Source organism: Cetorhinus maximus, chromosome 4 (genome assembly GCF_964194155.1).
Source record: "Cetorhinus maximus chromosome 4, sCetMax3.hap1.1, whole genome shotgun sequence".
Lineage (NCBI taxonomy): Eukaryota > Metazoa > Chordata > Chondrichthyes > Lamniformes > Cetorhinidae > Cetorhinus > Cetorhinus maximus.
Genome location: NC_135882.1, coordinates 131,529,290 through 131,547,677, shown reverse-complemented (window position 1 = coordinate 131,547,677; position 18,388 = coordinate 131,529,290). Strand labels below are relative to the sequence as shown.

The 18,388-nt window shown below is 52.4% G+C and overlaps 10 non-coding genes across 10 annotated transcripts; 6 read left to right on the top strand and 4 right to left on the bottom strand.

Moving 5' to 3' along the window:
- The first annotated feature begins 871 nt into the window (after window positions 1-871).
- trnaa-agc (transfer RNA alanine (anticodon AGC)) lies at window positions 872-944 on the top strand. The gene has a single exon. It is a non-coding gene; the product is annotated as a tRNA-Ala (tRNA).
- Window positions 945-2,822: 1,878 nt separating this feature from the next.
- trnam-cau (transfer RNA methionine (anticodon CAU)) lies at window positions 2,823-2,895 on the bottom strand. The gene has a single exon. It is a non-coding gene; the product is annotated as a tRNA-Met (tRNA).
- Window positions 2,896-6,164: 3,269 nt separating this feature from the next.
- Window positions 6,165-6,237, bottom strand: trnam-cau (transfer RNA methionine (anticodon CAU)). Its single transcript has one exon. It is a non-coding gene; the product is annotated as a tRNA-Met (tRNA).
- A 1,328-nt stretch (window positions 6,238-7,565) lies between these two features.
- Window positions 7,566-7,638, top strand: trnaa-agc (transfer RNA alanine (anticodon AGC)). The gene has a single exon. It is a non-coding gene; the product is annotated as a tRNA-Ala (tRNA).
- A 1,878-nt stretch (window positions 7,639-9,516) lies between these two features.
- trnam-cau (transfer RNA methionine (anticodon CAU)) lies at window positions 9,517-9,589 on the bottom strand. Its single transcript has one exon. It is a non-coding gene; the product is annotated as a tRNA-Met (tRNA).
- A 1,318-nt stretch (window positions 9,590-10,907) lies between these two features.
- trnaa-agc (transfer RNA alanine (anticodon AGC)) lies at window positions 10,908-10,980 on the top strand. Its single transcript has one exon. It is a non-coding gene; the product is annotated as a tRNA-Ala (tRNA).
- A 1,880-nt stretch (window positions 10,981-12,860) lies between these two features.
- Window positions 12,861-12,933, bottom strand: trnam-cau (transfer RNA methionine (anticodon CAU)). Its single transcript has one exon. It is a non-coding gene; the product is annotated as a tRNA-Met (tRNA).
- Window positions 12,934-14,261: 1,328 nt separating this feature from the next.
- trnaa-agc (transfer RNA alanine (anticodon AGC)) lies at window positions 14,262-14,334 on the top strand. Its single transcript has one exon. It is a non-coding gene; the product is annotated as a tRNA-Ala (tRNA).
- Window positions 14,335-15,935: 1,601 nt separating this feature from the next.
- Window positions 15,936-16,008, top strand: trnaa-agc (transfer RNA alanine (anticodon AGC)). The gene has a single exon. It is a non-coding gene; the product is annotated as a tRNA-Ala (tRNA).
- A 1,601-nt stretch (window positions 16,009-17,609) lies between these two features.
- trnaa-agc (transfer RNA alanine (anticodon AGC)) lies at window positions 17,610-17,682 on the top strand. The gene has a single exon. It is a non-coding gene; the product is annotated as a tRNA-Ala (tRNA).
- The last annotated feature ends 706 nt before the right edge of the window (window positions 17,683-18,388 follow it).

Genomic DNA, 18,388 nt, shown 5'->3' with positions numbered 1-18,388 from the left:
AATGCAATGCTTGCAGAAACCCTCGAGCTAGACATGAGTACGAGACGTCAGCCTCCGATCCGTAGTCAGTCACGTATGCCGTGACACCACAGGCCCAACCAGCAGAGAAAGCAGGTGGCTCGCAGTGCCCGAGTGTGTGGCATGAAGAGGCAGGTGAAGCCCCCGACGTCTAAAGGTGCATGGCCAACAAACAGCAAAGACTGTGGGCTTCAATGCTTCGCCTCGATTGCTCAGTTGATAGAGCGGAAGACTGGAGAGGAGAACATATCAAAGTCATCCTTAGGTCACTGCTCGAATGGCGAATAAACGGTGCGTGTGTGTGCGTGTGTGGTTTTCGAACAAACGTGTGGTAAGCAACGCTTAGCTGAAAGCAGAATTCTTAACTTGCTACCTAGATTACAGCATAACATGTTGCCGTCATGGCACAGGAGCCATCTTTCCCCGTCTGAAAACAGCCCGTACACGGCGGTGAGTCTTCTGCAGTTGCACCTGAAGAGCAGCAGGGGGCACCTTTGAGCAGCAATGCGTCCAATCACGGAGCACTGAGCTGAAAGCAAAAGAAGACTTCTATCACTGAGACAGGGCTCTCGGCTGCTCCCTCACACTTGTGGCGACTGCTAGTTTCTGCTCGACTTGCTTGGAATCTTCAAGCTCGGGCTCTTCACTGTTTCTTTCATTGCCACTGTGGTTTAGCATCCTGCTGGTGCTGTAAGCTGCTGCTGTTCGTACATGCTGATTGGAGCGAAGTATGGCTGTGCTCAGGCCGCAGGCCGACCCTATGCAGAATTGCTCTGCTGGCCCAGGATCGTCTTGGAGACAGGTGCTGATAAGATCCTGGGCAGCAAGTGTGAGCAAAGCACCCGACAGTGAGGGGGAATTAGCTCAAATGGTAGAGCGCTCGCTTAGCATGCGAGAGGTAGTGGGATCGATGCCCACATTCTCCACTTTGGCGTTCCCCTCAGGGAAAGGCTTGAGACGCAGCAGTTTTTTTGTTGAGCCCACAGTTCACAAATCTGCAGAACCTCCATGTGCTGCTGCAGAGCGAGGCCAAATGTTTTGCGAGCGCTGCGGCAAGCAAGGTGTCTTGATTTTTGCCAGCAGCAGAGTTGGAAATCTGATCTGAATGCAAGAAAAGAATGCACCGAGCCCTCTCTGAGGATTGAACTCAGGACCTTCAGATTATGAGACTGACACACTGCCTACTGCACTAAGATGGAACACTGCAAGGCCCTCGTCAGCTGGGCTCCAGCCTGCGTGGGGGAATTAGATCAAATAGCAGAACGCTCACTTTGCATGTGTGTGGCAGTGAGATGGATGGCCACCTTGTCCAGTTTGCATTTTACCTGGGGACAAAGCTTCAGGCAGAGCAGTTGTGTCGCTGAGCCCACAGTTCACAAATGTCCAGAGTGCTGCCATGTGCTGCCACACAGAGAGACCAAATGAATGGGGTGCTGCAGCAAAGCAAGATGTTTCGATTTTTGCCGGCAGCGGCGATGGAAATGTGAGGTGAGTGCATGCAAAGAATGTGCAAAACACTCTGGCCTCTGTACGGATTCGACTCAAGACCTTCGGACGATGAGAGTGACACGCTGCCGAATGCGCTAAGAAGGCATGCTGTGACGCTTGGCAGATAGCAGAACCAATTAGGCCAGAGAACAAGGTACATCAGGCCACAATGCAATGCTTGCAGAAACCCTCGAGCTAGACATGAGTACGAGACGTCAGCCTCCGATCCGTAGTCAGTCACGTATGCCGTGACACCACAGGCCCAACCAGCAGAGAAAGCAGGTGGCTCGCAGTGCCCGAGTGTGTGGCATGAAGAGGCAGGTGAAGCCCTCGACGTCTAAAGGTGCATGGCCAACAAACAGCAAAGACTGTGGGCTTCAATGCTTCGCCTCGATTGCTCAGTTGATAGAGCGGAGGACTGGAGAGGAGAACATATCAAAGTCATCCTTAGGTCACTGCTCGAATGGCGAATAAACGGTGCGTGTGTGTGCGTGTGTGGTTTTCGAACAAACGTGTGGTAAGCAACGCTTAGCTGAAAGCAGAATTCTTAACTTGCTACCTAGATTACAGCATAACATGTTGCCGTCATGGCACAGGAGCCATCTTTCCCCGTCTGAAAACAGCCCGTACACGGCGGTGAGTCTTCTGCAGTTGCACCTGAAGAGCAGCAGGGGGCACCTTTGAGCAGCAATGCGTCCAATCACGGAGCACTGAGCTGAAAGCAAAAGAAGACTTCTATCACTGAGACAGGGCTCTCGGCTGCTCCCTCACACTTGTGGCGACTGCTAGTTTCTGCTCGACTTGCTTGGAATCTTCAAGCTCGGCTCTTCACTGTTTCTTTCATTGCCACTGTGGTTTAGCATCCTGCTGGTTCTGTAATCTGCTGCTGTTCATACATGCTGATTGGAGCGAATATGGCTGTGCTCAGGCCACAGGCCGACCCTATGCAGAATTGCTCTGCTGGCCCAGGATCGTCTTGGAGACAAGTGCTGAGGAGATCCTGGGCAGCAAGCGTGAGCAAAGCACCTGACTGTGTGGGGGAATTAGCTCAAATGGTAGAGCGCTCGCTTAGCATGTGAGAGGTAGTGGGATCGATGCCCACATTCTCCACTTTGACGTCCTCCTAGGGCAAAGGCTTGAGAGGCGGCAGTTTCTTTGTTGAGCCCACAGTTCACAAATCTGCAGAACCTCCATGTGCTGCTACAGAGCGAGGCCAAAAGTTTTGTGAGCGCAGCGGAAAGCAAGGTGTCTTGATGTTGCCAGCAGCAGAGTTGTAAATCTGATCTGAATGCAAGAAAAGAAGACACCAAGCACATTGCCCTCTCTGAGGATTGAACTCAGGACCTTCAGATTATGAGACTGACGCGCTGCCTACTGCGCTAAGAAGGCACACTGCAAAACCCTCGTCAGCTGGGCTCAAGCCTGCGTGGGGGAATGAGATCAAATAGCAGAACGCTCACTTTGCATGTGTGTGGCAGTGAGATGGATGGCCACCTTCTCCGGTTTGCATTTTACCTGGGGACAAAGCATCAGGCAGAGCAGTTGTGTCGCTGAGCCCACAGTTCACAAATGTCCAGAGTGCTGCCATGTGCTGCCACACAGAGAGGCCAAATGAATGGGGTGCTGCAGCAAAGCAAGATGTTTCGATTTTTGCCGGCAGCGGCGATGGAAATGTGAGGTGAGTGCATGCAAAGAATGTGCAAAACACTCTGGCCTCTGTACGGATTCAACTCAAGACCTTCGGATGATGAGAGTGACACGCTGCCGAATGCGCTAAGAAGGCATGCTGTGACGCTTGGCAGATAGCAGAACCAATTAGGCCAGAGAACAAGGTACATCAGGCCACAATGCAATGCTTGCAGAAACCCTCGAGCTAGACATGAGTACGAGACGTCAGCCTCCGATCCGTAGCCAGTCACGTTTGCCGTGACACCACAGGCCCAACCGGCAGAGAAAGTAGGTGGCTCGCAGTGCGCCAGTGTGTGGCATGAAGAGGCAGGTGAAGCCCTTGACGTCTGAAGGTGCATGGCCAACAAACAGCAAAGACTGTGGCCTTCAATGCTTCGCCTCGATTGCTCAGTTGATAGAGCGGAGAATTGGAGAGGAGAACGTATCAAAGTCATCCTTAGGTCAATGCTCGAATGGCGAATAAACGGTGCGTGTGTGTGCGTGTGTGGTTTTCGAACAAGCGTGTGGTAAGCAACGCTTAGCTGAAAGCAGAATTCTTAACTTGCTACCTAGATTACAGCTTACCATGTTGCCTTCATGGCCCAGGAGCCATCTTTCCCCGTCTGAAAACAGCCCGTACACGGCGGTGAGACTTCTGCAGTTGCACCTGATGAGCAGCAGGGTGCACCTTTCAGCAGCAATGCGTCCAATCACGGAGCACTGAGCTGAAAGCAAAAGAAGACTTCTATCACTGAGACAGGGCTCTCGGCTGCTCCCTCACACTTGTGGCGACTGCTAGTTTCTGCTCGACTTGCTTGGAATCTTCAAGCTCGGGCTCTTCACTGTTTCTTTCATTGCCACTGTGGTTTAGCATCCTGCTGGTGTTGTAAGCTGCTGCTGTTCGTACATGCTGATTGGAGCGAAGTATGGCTGTGCTCAGGCCACAGGCCGACCCCATGCAGAATTGCTCTGCTGGCCCAGGATCGTCTTGGAGACAGGTGCTGATAAGATCCTGGGCAGCAAGTGTGAGCAAAGCACCTGACTGTGTGGGGGAATTAGCTCAAATGGTAGAGAGCTCGCTTAGCATGCGAGAGGTAGTGGGATCGATGCCCACATTCTCCACTTTGGCGTTCCCCTCAGGGAAAGGCTTGAGACGCAGCAGTTTTTTTGTTGAGCCCACAGTTCACAAATCTGCAGAACCTCCATGTGCTGCTGCAGAGCGAGGCCAAATGTTTTGCGAGCGCTGCGGCAAGCAAGGTGTCTTGATTTTTGCCAGCAGCAGAGTTGGAAATCTGATCTGAATGCAAGAAAAGATTGCACCGAGCCCTCTCTGAGGATTGAACTCAGGACCTTCAGATTATGAGACTGACACACTGCCTACTGCACTAAGATGGAACACTGCAAGGCCCTCGTCAGCTGGGCTCCAGCCTGCGTGGGGGAATTAGATCAAATAGCAGAACGCTCACTTTGCATGTGTGTGGCAGTGAGATGGATGGCCACCTTGTCCCGTTTACATTTTACCTGGGGACAAAGCTTCAGGCAGAGCAGTTGTGTCGCTGAGCCCACAGTTCACAAATGTCCAGAGTGCTGCCATGTGCTGCCACACAGAGAGGCCAAATGAATGGGGTGCTGCAGCAAAGCAAGATGTCTCGATTTTTGCCGGCAGCGGCGATGGAAATGTGAGGTGAGTGCATGCAAAGAATGTGCAAAACACTCTGGCCTCTGTACGGATTCAACTCAAGACCTTCGGATGATGAGAGTGACACGCTGCCGAATGCGCTAAGAAGGCATGCTGTGACGCTTGGCAGATAGCAGAACCAATTAGGCCAGAGAACAAGGTACATCAGGCCACAATGCAATGCTTGCAGAAACCCTCGAGCTAGACATGAGTACGAGACGTCAGCCTCCGATCCGTAGCCAGTCACGTTTGCCGTGACACCACAGGCCCAACCGGCAGAGAAAGCAGGTGGCTCGCAGTGCGCCAGTGTGTGGCATGAAGAGGCAGGTGAAGCCCTTGACGTCTGAAGGTGCATGGCCAACAAACAGCAAAGACTGTGGCCTTCAATGCTTCGCCTCGATTGCTCAGTTGATAGAGCGGAGAATTGGAGAGGAGAACGTATCAAAGTCATCCTTAGGTCAATGCTCGAATGGCTAATAAACGGTGCGTGTGTGGTTTTCGAACAAGCGTGTGGTAAGCAACGCTTAGCTGAAAGCAGAATTCTTAACTTGCTACCTAGATTACAGCATAACATGTTGCCGTCATGGCACAGGAGCCATCTTTCCCCGTCTGAAAACAGCCCGTACACGGCGGTGAGTCTTCTGCAGTTGCACCTGAAGAGCAGCAGGGGGCACCTTTGAGCAGCAATGCGTCCAATCACGGAGCACTGAGCTGAAAGCAAAAGAAGACTTCTATCACTGAGACAGGGCTCTCGGCTGCTCCCTCACACTTGTGGCGACTGCTAGTTTCTGCTCGACTTGCTTGGAATCTTCAAGCTCGGCTCTTCACTGTTTCTTTCATTGCCACTGTGGTTTAGCATCCTGCTGGTTCTGTAATCTGCTGCTGTTCATACATGCTGATTGGAGCGAATATGGCTGTGCTCAGGCCACAGGCCGACCCTATGCAGAATTGCTCTGCTGGCCCAGGATCGTCTTGGAGACAAGTGCTGAGGAGATCCTGGGCAGCAAGCGTGAGCAAAGAACCTGACTGCGTGGGGGAATTAGCTCAAATGGTAGAGCGCTCGCTTAGCATGTGAGAGGTAGTGGGATCGATGCCCACATTCTCCACTTTGGCGTCCTCCTAGGGCAAAGGCTTGAGAGGCGGCAGTTTCTTTGTTGAGCCCACAGTTCACAAATCTGCAGAACCTCCATGTGCTGCTACAGAGCGAGGCCAAAAGTTTTGTGAGCGCAGCGGAAAGCAAGGTGTCTTGATGTTGCCAGCAGCAGAGTTGTAAATCTGATCTGAATGCAAGAAAAGAAGACACCAAGCACATTGCCCTCTCTGAGAATTGAACTCAGGACCTTCAGATTATGAGACTGACGCGCTGCCTACTGCGCTAAGAAGGCACACTGCAAAACCCTCGTCAGCTGGGCTCAAGCCTGCGTGGGGGAATGAGATCAAATAGCAGAACGCTCACTTTGCATGTGTGTGGCAGTGAGATGGATGGCCACCTTCTCCGGTTTGCATTTTACCTGGGGACAAAGCATCAGGCAGAGCAGTTGTGTCGCTGAGCCCACAGTTCACAAATGTCCAGAGTGCTGCCATGTGCTGCCACACAGAGAGGCCAAATGAATGGGGTGCGGCAGCAAAGCAAGATGTCTCGATTTTTGCCGGCAGCGGCGATGGAAATGTGAGGTGAGTGCATGCAAAGAATGTGCAAAGCTCTCTGGCCTGTGTGCGGATTCAACTCAAGACCTTCGGATGATGAGAGTGACACGTTGCCGACTGCGCTAAGAAGGCATGCTGTGACGCTTGGCAGATAGCAGAACCAATTAGGCCAGAGAACGAGGTACATCAGGCCACAATGCAATGCTTGCAGAAACCCTCGAGCTAGACATGAGTACGAGACGTCAGCCTCCGATCCGTAGTCAGTCACGTATGCCGTGACACCACAGGCCCAACCAGCAGAGAAAGCAGGTGGCTCGCAGTGCCCGAGTGTGTGGCATGAAGAGGCAGGTGAAGCCCCCGACGTCTAAAGGTGCATGGCCAACAAACAGCAAAGACTGTGGGCTTCAATGCTTCGCCTCGATTGCTCAGTTGATAGAGCGGAAGACTGGAGAGGAGAACATATCAAAGTCATCCTTAGGTCACTGCTCGAATGGCGAATAAACGGTGCGTGTGTGTGCGTGTGTGGTTTTCGAACAAACGTGTGGTAAGCAACGCTTAGCTGAAAGCAGAATTCTTAACTTGCTACCTAGATTACAGCATAACATGTTGCCGTCATGGCACAGGAGCCATCTTTCCCCGTCTGAAAACAGCCCGTACACGGCGGTGAGTCTTCTGCAGTTGCACCTGAAGAGCAGCAGGGGGCACCTTTGAGCAGCAATGCGTCCAATCACGGAGCACTGAGCTGAAAGCAAAAGAAGACTTCTATCACTGAGACAGGGCTCTCGGCTGCTCCCTCACACTTGTGGCGACTGCTAGTTTCTGCTCGACTTGCTTGGAATCTTCAAGCTCGGGCTCTTCACTGTTTCTTTCATTGCCACTGTGGTTTAGCATCCTGCTGGTGCTGTAAGCTGCTGCTGTTCGTACATGCTGATTGGAGCGAAGTATGGCTGTGCTCAGGCCGCAGGCCGACCCTATGCAGAATTGCTCTGCTGGCCCAGGATCGTCTTGGAGACAGGTGCTGATAAGATCCTGGGCAGCAAGTGTGAGCAAAGCACCCGACAGTGAGGGGGAATTAGCTCAAATGGTAGAGCGCTCGCTTAGCATGCGAGAGGTAGTGGGATCGATGCCCACATTCTCCACTTTGGCGTTCCCCTCAGGGAAAGGCTTGAGACGCAGCAGTTTTTTTGTTGAGCCCACAGTTCACAAATCTGCAGAACCTCCATGTGCTGCTGCAGAGCGAGGCCAAATGTTTTGCGAGCGCTGCGGCAAGCAAGGTGTCTTGATTTTTGCCAGCAGCAGAGTTGGAAATCTGATCTGAATGCAAGAAAAGAATGCACCGAGCCCTCTCTGAGGATTGAACTCAGGACCTTCAGATTATGAGACTGACACACTGCCTACTGCACTAAGATGGAACACTGCAAGGCCCTCGTCAGCTGGGCTCCAGCCTGCGTGGGGGAATTAGATCAAATAGCAGAACGCTCACTTTGCATGTGTGTGGCAGTGAGATGGATGGCCACCTTGTCCAGTTTGCATTTTACCTGGGGACAAAGCTTCAGGCAGAGCAGTTGTGTCGCTGAGCCCACAGTTCACAAATGTCCAGAGTGCTGCCATGTGCTGCCACACAGAGAGACCAAATGAATGGGGTGCTGCAGCAAAGCAAGATGTTTCGATTTTTGCCGGCAGCGGCGATGGAAATGTGAGGTGAGTGCATGCAAAGAATGTGCAAAACACTCTGGCCTCTGTACGGATTCGACTCAAGACCTTCGGACGATGAGAGTGACACGCTGCCGAATGCGCTAAGAAGGCATGCTGTGACGCTTGGCAGATAGCAGAACCAATTAGGCCAGAGAACAAGGTACATCAGGCCACAATGCAATGCTTGCAGAAACCCTCGAGCTAGACATGAGTACGAGACGTCAGCCTCCGATCCGTAGTCAGTCACGTATGCCGTGACACCACAGGCCCAACCAGCAGAGAAAGCAGGTGGCTCGCAGTGCCCGAGTGTGTGGCATGAAGAGGCAGGTGAAGCCCTCGACGTCTAAAGGTGCATGGCCAACAAACAGCAAAGACTGTGGGCTTCAATGCTTCGCCTCGATTGCTCAGTTGATAGAGCGGAGGACTGGAGAGGAGAACATATCAAAGTCATCCTTAGGTCACTGCTCGAATGGCGAATAAACGGTGCGTGTGTGTGCGTGTGTGGTTTTCGAACAAACGTGTGGTAAGCAACGCTTAGCTGAAAGCAGAATTCTTAACTTGCTACCTAGATTACAGCATAACATGTTGCCGTCATGGCACAGGAGCCATCTTTCCCCGTCTGAAAACAGCCCGTACACGGCGGTGAGTCTTCTGCAGTTGCACCTGAAGAGCAGCAGGGGGCACCTTTGAGCAGCAATGCGTCCAATCACGGAGCACTGAGCTGAAAGCAAAAGAAGACTTCTATCACTGAGACAGGGCTCTCGGCTGCTCCCTCACACTTGTGGCGACTGCTAGTTTCTGCTCGACTTGCTTGGAATCTTCAAGCTCGGCTCTTCACTGTTTCTTTCATTGCCACTGTGGTTTAGCATCCTGCTGGTTCTGTAATCTGCTGCTGTTCATACATGCTGATTGGAGCGAATATGGCTGTGCTCAGGCCACAGGCCGACCCTATGCAGAATTGCTCTGCTGGCCCAGGATCGTCTTGGAGACAAGTGCTGAGGAGATCCTGGGCAGCAAGCGTGAGCAAAGCACCTGACTGTGTGGGGGAATTAGCTCAAATGGTAGAGCGCTCGCTTAGCATGTGAGAGGTAGTGGGATCGATGCCCACATTCTCCACTTTGACGTCCTCCTAGGGCAAAGGCTTGAGAGGCGGCAGTTTCTTTGTTGAGCCCACAGTTCACAAATCTGCAGAACCTCCATGTGCTGCTACAGAGCGAGGCCAAAAGTTTTGTGAGCGCAGCGGAAAGCAAGGTGTCTTGATGTTGCCAGCAGCAGAGTTGTAAATCTGATCTGAATGCAAGAAAAGAAGACACCAAGCACATTGCCCTCTCTGAGGATTGAACTCAGGACCTTCAGATTATGAGACTGACGCGCTGCCTACTGCGCTAAGAAGGCACACTGCAAAACCCTCGTCAGCTGGGCTCAAGCCTGCGTGGGGGAATGAGATCAAATAGCAGAACGCTCACTTTGCATGTGTGTGGCAGTGAGATGGATGGCCACCTTCTCCGGTTTGCATTTTACCTGGGGACAAAGCATCAGGCAGAGCAGTTGTGTCGCTGAGCCCACAGTTCACAAATGTCCAGAGTGCTGCCATGTGCTGCCACACAGAGAGGCCAAATGAATGGGGTGCTGCAGCAAAGCAAGATGTTTCGATTTTTGCCGGCAGCGGCGATGGAAATGTGAGGTGAGTGCATGCAAAGAATGTGCAAAACACTCTGGCCTCTGTACGGATTCAACTCAAGACCTTCGGATGATGAGAGTGACACGCTGCCGAATGCGCTAAGAAGGCATGCTGTGACGCTTGGCAGATAGCAGAACCAATTAGGCCAGAGAACAAGGTACATCAGGCCACAATGCAATGCTTGCAGAAACCCTCGAGCTAGACATGAGTACGAGACGTCAGCCTCCGATCCGTAGCCAGTCACGTTTGCCGTGACACCACAGGCCCAACCGGCAGAGAAAGTAGGTGGCTCGCAGTGCGCCAGTGTGTGGCATGAAGAGGCAGGTGAAGCCCTTGACGTCTGAAGGTGCATGGCCAACAAACAGCAAAGACTGTGGCCTTCAATGCTTCGCCTCGATTGCTCAGTTGATAGAGCGGAGAATTGGAGAGGAGAACGTATCAAAGTCATCCTTAGGTCAATGCTCGAATGGCTAATAAACGGTGCGTGTGTGGTTTTCGAACAAGCGTGTGGTAAGCAACGCTTAGCTGAAAGCAGAATTCTTAACTTGCTACCTAGATTACAGCATAACATGTTGCCGTCATGGCACAGGAGCCATCTTTCCCCGTCTGAAAACAGCCCGTACACGGCGGTGAGTCTTCTGCAGTTGCACCTGAAGAGCAGCAGGGGGCACCTTTGAGCAGCAATGCGTCCAATCACGGAGCACTGAGCTGAAAGCAAAAGAAGACTTCTATCACTGAGACAGGGCTCTCGGCTGCTCCCTCACACTTGTGGCGACTGCTAGTTTCTGCTCGACTTGCTTGGAATCTTCAAGCTCGGGCTCTTCACTGTTTCTTTCATTGCCACTGTGGTTTAGCATCCTGCTGGTGCTGTAAGCTGCTGCTGTTCGTACATGCTGATTGGAGCGAAGTATGGCTGTGCTCAGGCCGCAGGCCGACCCTATGCAGAATTGCTCTGCTGGCCCAGGATCGTCTTGGAGACAGGTGCTGATAAGATCCTGGGCAGCAAGTGTGAGCAAAGCACCCGACAGTGAGGGGGAATTAGCTCAAATGGTAGAGCGCTCGCTTAGCATGCGAGAGGTAGTGGGATCGATGCCCACATTCTCCACTTTGGCGTTCCCCTCAGGGAAAGGCTTGAGACGCAGCAGTTTTTTTGTTGAGCCCACAGTTCACAAATCTGCAGAACCTCCATGTGCTGCTGCAGAGCGAGGCCAAATGTTTTGCGAGCGCTGCGGCAAGCAAGGTGTCTTGATTTTTGCCAGCAGCAGAGTTGGAAATCTGATCTGAATGCAAGAAAAGAATGCACCGAGCCCTCTCTGAGGATTGAACTCAGGACCTTCAGATTATGAGACTGACACACTGCCTACTGCACTAAGATGGAACACTGCAAGGCCCTCGTCAGCTGGGCTCCAGCCTGCGTGGGGGAATTAGATCAAATAGCAGAACGCTCACTTTGCATGTGTGTGGCAGTGAGATGGATGGCCACCTTGTCCAGTTTGCATTTTACCTGGGGACAAAGCTTCAGGCAGAGCAGTTGTGTCGCTGAGCCCACAGTTCACAAATGTCCAGAGTGCTGCCATGTGCTGCCACACAGAGAGGCCAAATGAATGGGGTGCTGCAGCAAAGCAAGATGTTTCGATTTTTGCCGGCAGCGGCGATGGAAATGTGAGGTGAGTGCATGCAAAGAATGTGCAAAACACTCTGGCCTCTGTACGGATTCAACTCAAGACCTTTGGACGATGAGAGTGACACGCTGCCGAATGCGCTAAGAAGGCATGCTGTGACGCTTGGCAGATAGCAGAACCAATTAGGCCAGAGAACAAGGTACATCAGGCCACAATGCAATGCTTGCAGAAACCCTCGAGCTAGACATGAGTACGAGACGTCAGCCTCCGATCCGTAGTCAGTCACGTATGCCGTGACACCACAGGCCCAACCAGCAGAGAAAGCAGGTGGCTCGCAGTGCCCGAGTGTGTGGCATGAAGAGGCAGGTGAAGCCCTCGACGTCTAAAGGTGCATGGCCAACAAACAGCAAAGACTGTGGGCTTCAATGCTTCGCCTCGATTGCTCAGTTGATAGAGCGGAGGACTGGAGAGGAGAACATATCAAAGTCATCCTTAGGTCACTGCTCGAATGGCGAATAAACGGTGCGTGTGTGTGCGTGTGTGGTTTTCGAACAAACGTGTGGTAAGCAACGCTTAGCTGAAAGCAGAATTCTTAACTTGCTACCTAGATTACAGCATAACATGTTGCCGTCATGGCACAGGAGCCATCTTTCCCCGTCTGAAAACAGCCCGTACACGGCGGTGAGTCTTCTGCAGTTGCACCTGAAGAGCAGCAGGGGGCACCTTTGAGCAGCAATGCGTCCAATCACGGAGCACTGAGCTGAAAGCAAAAGAAGACTTCTATCACTGAGACAGGGCTCTCGGCTGCTCCCTCACACTTGTGGCGACTGCTAGTTTCTGCTCGACTTGCTTGGAATCTTCAAGCTCGGGCTCTTCACTGTTTCTTTCATTGCCACTGTGGTTTAGCATCCTGCTGGTGCTGTAAGCTGCTGCTGTTCGTACATGCTGATTGGAGCGAAGTATGGCTGTGCTCAGGCCGCAGGCCGACCCTATGCAGAATTGCTCTGCTGGCCCAGGATCGTCTTGGAGACAGGTGCTGATAAGATCCTGGGCAGCAAGTGTGAGCAAAGCACCCGACAGTGTGGGGGAATTAGCTCAAATGGTAGAGCGCTCGCTTAGCATGTGAGAGGTAGTGGGATCGATGCCCACATTCTCCACTTTGGCGTCCTCCTAGGGCAAAGGCTTGAGAGGCGGCAGTTTCTTTGTTGAGCCCACAGTTCACAAATCTGCAGAACCTCCATGTGCTGCTACAGAGCGAGGCCAAAAGTTTTGTGAGCGCAGCGGAAAGCAAGGTGTCTTGATGTTGCCAGCAGCAGAGTTGTAAATCTGATCTGAATGCAAGAAAAGAAGACACCAAGCACATTGCCCTCTCTGAGAATTGAACTCAGGACCTTCAGATTATGAGACTGACGCGCTGCCTACTGCGCTAAGAAGGCACACTGCAAAACCCTCGTCAGCTGGGCTCAAGCCTGCGTGGGGGAATGAGATCAAATAGCAGAACGCTCACTTTGCATGTGTGTGGCAGTGAGATGGATGGCCACCTTCTCCGGTTTGCATTTTACCTGGGGACAAAGCATCAGGCAGAGCAGTTGTGTCGCTGAGCCCACAGTTCACAAATGTCCAGAGTGCTGCCATGTGCTGCCACACAGAGAGGCCAAATGAATGGGGTGCGGCAGCAAAGCAAGATGTCTCGATTTTTGCCGGCAGCGGCGATGGAAATGTGAGGTGAGTGCATGCAAAGAATGTGCAAAGCTCTCTGGCCTGTGTGCGGATTCAACTCAAGACCTTCGGATGATGAGAGTGACACGTTGCCGACTGCGCTAAGAAGGCATGCTGTGACGCTTGGCAGATAGCAGAACCAATTAGGCCAGAGAACAAGGTACATCAGGCCACAATGCAATGCTTGCAGAAACCCTCGAGCTAGACATGAGTACGAGACGTCAGCCTCCGATCCGTAGTCAGTCACGTATGCCGTGACACCACAGGCCCAACCAGCAGAGAAAGCAGGTGGCTCGCAGTGCCCGAGTGTGTGGCATGAAGAGGCAGGTGAAGCCCCCGACGTCTAAAGGTGCATGGCCAACAAACAGCAAAGACTGTGGGCTTCAATGCTTCGCCTCGATTGCTCAGTTGATAGAGCGGAGGACTGGAGAGGAGAACATATCAAAGTCATCCTTAGGTCACTGCTCGAATGGCGAATAAACGGTGCGTGTGTGTGCGTGTGTGGTTTTCGAACAAACGTGTGGTAAGCAACGCTTAGCTGAAAGCAGAATTCTTAACTTGCTACCTAGATTACAGCATAACATGTTGCCGTCATGGCACAGGAGCCATCTTTCCCCGTCTGAAAACAGCCCGTACACGGCGGTGAGTCTTCTGCAGTTGCACCTGAAGAGCAGCAGGGGGCACCTTTGAGCAGCAATGCGTCCAATCACGGAGCACTGAGCTGAAAGCAAAAGAAGACTTCTATCACTGAGACAGGGCTCTCGGCTGCTCCCTCACACTTGTGGCGACTGCTAGTTTCTGCTCGACTTGCTTGGAATCTTCAAGCTCGGGCTCTTCACTGTTTCTTTCATTGCCACTGTGGTTTAGCATCCTGCTGGTGCTGTAAGCTGCTGCTGTTCGTACATGCTGATTGGAGCGAAGTATGGCTGTGCTCAGGCCGCAGGCCGACCCTATGCAGAATTGCTCTGCTGGCCCAGGATCGTCTTGGAGACAGGTGCTGATAAGATCCTGGGCAGCAAGTGTGAGCAAAGCACCCGACTGTGTGGGGGAATTAGCTCAAATGGTAGAGCGCTCGCTTAGCATGCGAGAGGTAGTGGGATCGATGCCCACATTCTCCACTTTGGCGTTCCCCTCAGGGAAAGGCTTGAGACGCAGCAGTTTTTTTGTTGAGCCCACAGTTCACAAATCTGCAGAACCTCCATGTGCTGCTGCAGAGCGAGGCCAAATGTTTTGCGAGCGCTGCGGCAAGCAAGGTGTCTTGATTTTTGCCAGCAGCAGAGTTGGAAATCTGATCTGAATGCAAGAAAAGAATGCACCGAGCCCTCTCTGAGGATTGAACTCAGGACCTTCAGATTATGAGACTGACACACTGCCTACTGCACTAAGATGGAACACTGCAAGGCCCTCGTCAGCTGGGCTCCAGCCTGCGTGGGGGAATTAGATCAAATAGCAGAACGCTCACTTTGCATGTGTGTGGCAGTGAGATGGATGGCCACCTTGTCCAGTTTGCATTTTACCTGGGGACAAAGCTTCAGGCAGAGCAGTTGTGTCGCTGAGCCCACAGTTCACAAATGTCCAGAGTGCTGCCATGTGCTGCCACACAGAGAGGCCAAATGAATGGGGTGCTGCAGCAAAGCAAGATGTTTCGATTTTTGCCGGCAGCGGCGATGGAAATGTGAGGTGAGTGCATGCAAAGAATGTGCAAAACACTCTGGCCTCTGTACGGATTCAACTCAAGACCTTCGGACGATGAGAGTGACACGCTGCCGAATGCGCTAAGAAGGCATGCTGTGACGCTTGGCAGATAGCAGAACCAATTAGGCCAGAGAACAAGGTACATCAGGCCACAATGCAATGCTTGCAGAAACCCTCGAGCTAGACATGAGTACGAGACGTCAGCCTCCGATCCGTAGTCAGTCACGTATGCCGTGACACCACAGGCCCAACCAGCAGAGAAAGCAGGTGGCTCGCAGTGCCCGAGTGTGTGGCATGAAGAGGCAGGTGAAGCCCTCGACGTCTAAAGGTGCATGGCCAACAAACAGCAAAGACTGTGGGCTTCAATGCTTCGCCTCGATTGCTCAGTTGATAGAGCGGAGGACTGGAGAGGAGAACATATCAAAGTCATCCTTAGGTCACTGCTCGAATGGCGAATAAACGGTGCGTGTGTGTGCGTGTGTGGTTTTCGAACAAACGTGTGGTAAGCAACGCTTAGCTGAAAGCAGAATTCTTAACTTGCTACCTAGATTACAGCATAACATGTTGCCGTCATGGCACAGGAGCCATCTTTCCCCGTCTGAAAACAGCCCGTACACGGCGGTGAGTCTTCTGCAGTTGCACCTGAAGAGCAGCAGGGGGCACCTTTGAGCAGCAATGCGTCCAATCACGGAGCACTGAGCTGAAAGCAAAAGAAGACTTCTATCACTGAGACAGGGCTCTCGGCTGCTCCCTCACACTTGTGGCGACTGCTAGTTTCTGCTCGACTTGCTTGGAATCTTCAAGCTCGGGCTCTTCACTGTTTCTTTCATTGCCACTGTGGTTTAGCATCCTGCTGGTGCTGTAAGCTGCTGCTGTTCGTACATGCTGATTGGAGCGAAGTATGGCTGTGCTCAGGCCGCAGGCCGACCCTATGCAGAATTGCTCTGCTGGCCCAGGATCGTCTTGGAGACAGGTGCTGATAAGATCCTGGGCAGCAAGTGTGAGCAAAGCACCCGACTGTGTGGGGGAATTAGCTCAAATGGTAGAGCGCTCGCTTAGCATGCGAGAGGTAGTGGGATCGATGCCCACATTCTCCACTTTGGCGTTCCCCTCAGGGAAAGGCTTGAGACGCAGCAGTTTTTTTGTTGAGCCCACAGTTCACAAATCTGCAGAACCTCCATGTGCTGCTGCAGAGCGAGGCCAAATGTTTTGCGAGCGCTGCGGCAAGCAAGGTGTCTTGATTTTTGCCAGCAGCAGAGTTGGAAATCTGATCTGAATGCAAGAAAAGAATGCACCAAGCCCTCTCTGAGGATTGAACTCAGGACCTTCAGATTATGAGACTGACACACTGCCTACTGCACTAAGATGGAACACTGCAAGGCCCTCGTCAGCTGGGCTCCAGCCTGCGTGGGGGAATTAGATCAAATAGCAGAACGCTCACTTTGCATGTGTGTGGCAGTGAGATGGATGGCCACCTTGTCCAGTTTGCATTTTACCTGGGGACAAAGCTTCAGGCAGAGCAGTTGTGTCGCTGAGCCCACAGTTCACAAATGTCCAGAGTGCTGCCATGTGCTGCCACACAGAGAGGCCAAATGAATGGGGTGCTGCAGCAAAGCAAGATGTTTCGATTTTTGCCGGCAGCGGCGATGGAAATGTGAGGTGAGTGCATGCAAAGAATGTGCAAAACACTCTGGCCTCTGTACGGATTCAACTCAAGACCTTCGGACGATGAGAGTGACACGCTGCCGAATGCGCTAAGAAGGCATGCTGTGACGCTTGGCAGATAGCAGAACCAATTAGGCCAGAGAACAAGGTACATCAGGCCACAATGCAATGCTTGCAGAAACCCTCGAGCTAGACATGAGTACGAGACGTCAGCCTCCGATCCGTAGTCAGTCACGTATGCCGTGACACCACAGGCCCAACCAGCAGAGAAAGCAGGTGGCTCGCAGTGCCCGAGTGTGTGGCATGAAGAGGCAGGTGAAGCCCTCGACGTCTAAAGGTGCATGGCCAACAAACAGCAAAGACTGTGGGCTTCAATGCTTCGCCTCGATTGCTCAGTTGATAGAGCGGAGGACTGGAGAGGAGAACATATCAAAGTCATCCTTAGGTCACTGCTCGAATGGCGAATAAACGGTGCGTGTGTGTGCGTGTGTGGTTTTCGAACAAACGTGTGGTAAGCAACGCTTAGCTGAAAGCAGAATTCTTAACTTGCTACCTAGATTACAGCATAACATGTTGCCGTCATGGCACAGGAGCCATCTTTCCCCGTCTGAAAACAGCCCGTACACGGCGGTGAGTCTTCTGCAGTTGCACCTGAAGAGCAGCAGGGGGCACCTTTGAGCAGCAATGCGTCCAATCACGGAGCACTGAGCTGAAAGCAAAAGAAGACTTCTATCACTGAGACAGGGCTCTCGGCTGCTCCCTCACACTTGTGGCGACTGCTAGTTTCTGCTCGACTTGCTTGGAATCTTCAAGCTCGGGCTCTTCACTGTTTCTTTCATTGCCACTGTGGTTTAGCATCCTGCTGGTGCTGTAAGCTGCTGCTGTTCGTACATGCTGATTGGAGCGAAGTATGGCTGTGCTCAGGCCGCAGGCCGACCCTATGCAGAATTGCTCTGCTGGCCCAGGATCGTCTTGGAGACAGGTGCTGATAAGATCCTGGGCAGCAAGTGTGAGCAAAGCACCCGACTGTGTGGGGGAATTAGCTCAAATGGTAGAGCGCTCGCTTAGCATGCGAGAGGTAGTGGGATCGATGCCCACATTCTCCACTTTGGCGTTCCCCTCAGGGAAAGGCTTGAGACGCAGCAGTTTTTTTGTTGAGCCCACAGTTCACAAATCTGCAGAACCTCCATGTGCTGCTGCAGAGCGAGGCCAAATGTTTTGCGAGCGCTGCGGCAAGCAAGGTGTCTTGATTTTTGCCAGCAGCAGAGTTGGAAATCTGATCTGAATGCAAGAAAAGAATGCACCGAGCCCTCTCTGAGGATTGAACTCAGGACCTTCAGATTATGAGACTGACACACTGCCTACTGCACTAAGATGGAACACTGCAAGGCCCTCGTCAGCTGGGCTCCAGCCTGCGTGGGGGAATTAGATCAAATAGCAGAACGCTCACTTTGCATGTGTGTGGCAGTGAGATGGATGGCCACCTTGTCCAGTTTGCATTTTACCTGGGGACAAAGCTTCAGGCAGAGCAGTTGTGTCGCTGAGCCCACAGTTCACAAATGTCCAGAGTGCTGCCATGTGCTGCCACACAGAGAGGCCAAATGAATGGGGTGCTGCAGCAAAGCAAGATGTTTCGATTTTTGCCGGCAGCGGCGATGGAAATGTGAGGTGAGTGCATGCAAAGAATGTGCAAAACACTCTGGCCTCTGTACGGATTCAACTCAAGACCTTCGGACGATGAGAGTGACACGCTGCCGAATGCGCTAAGAAGGCATGCTGTGACGCTTGGCAGATAGCAGAACCAATTAGGCC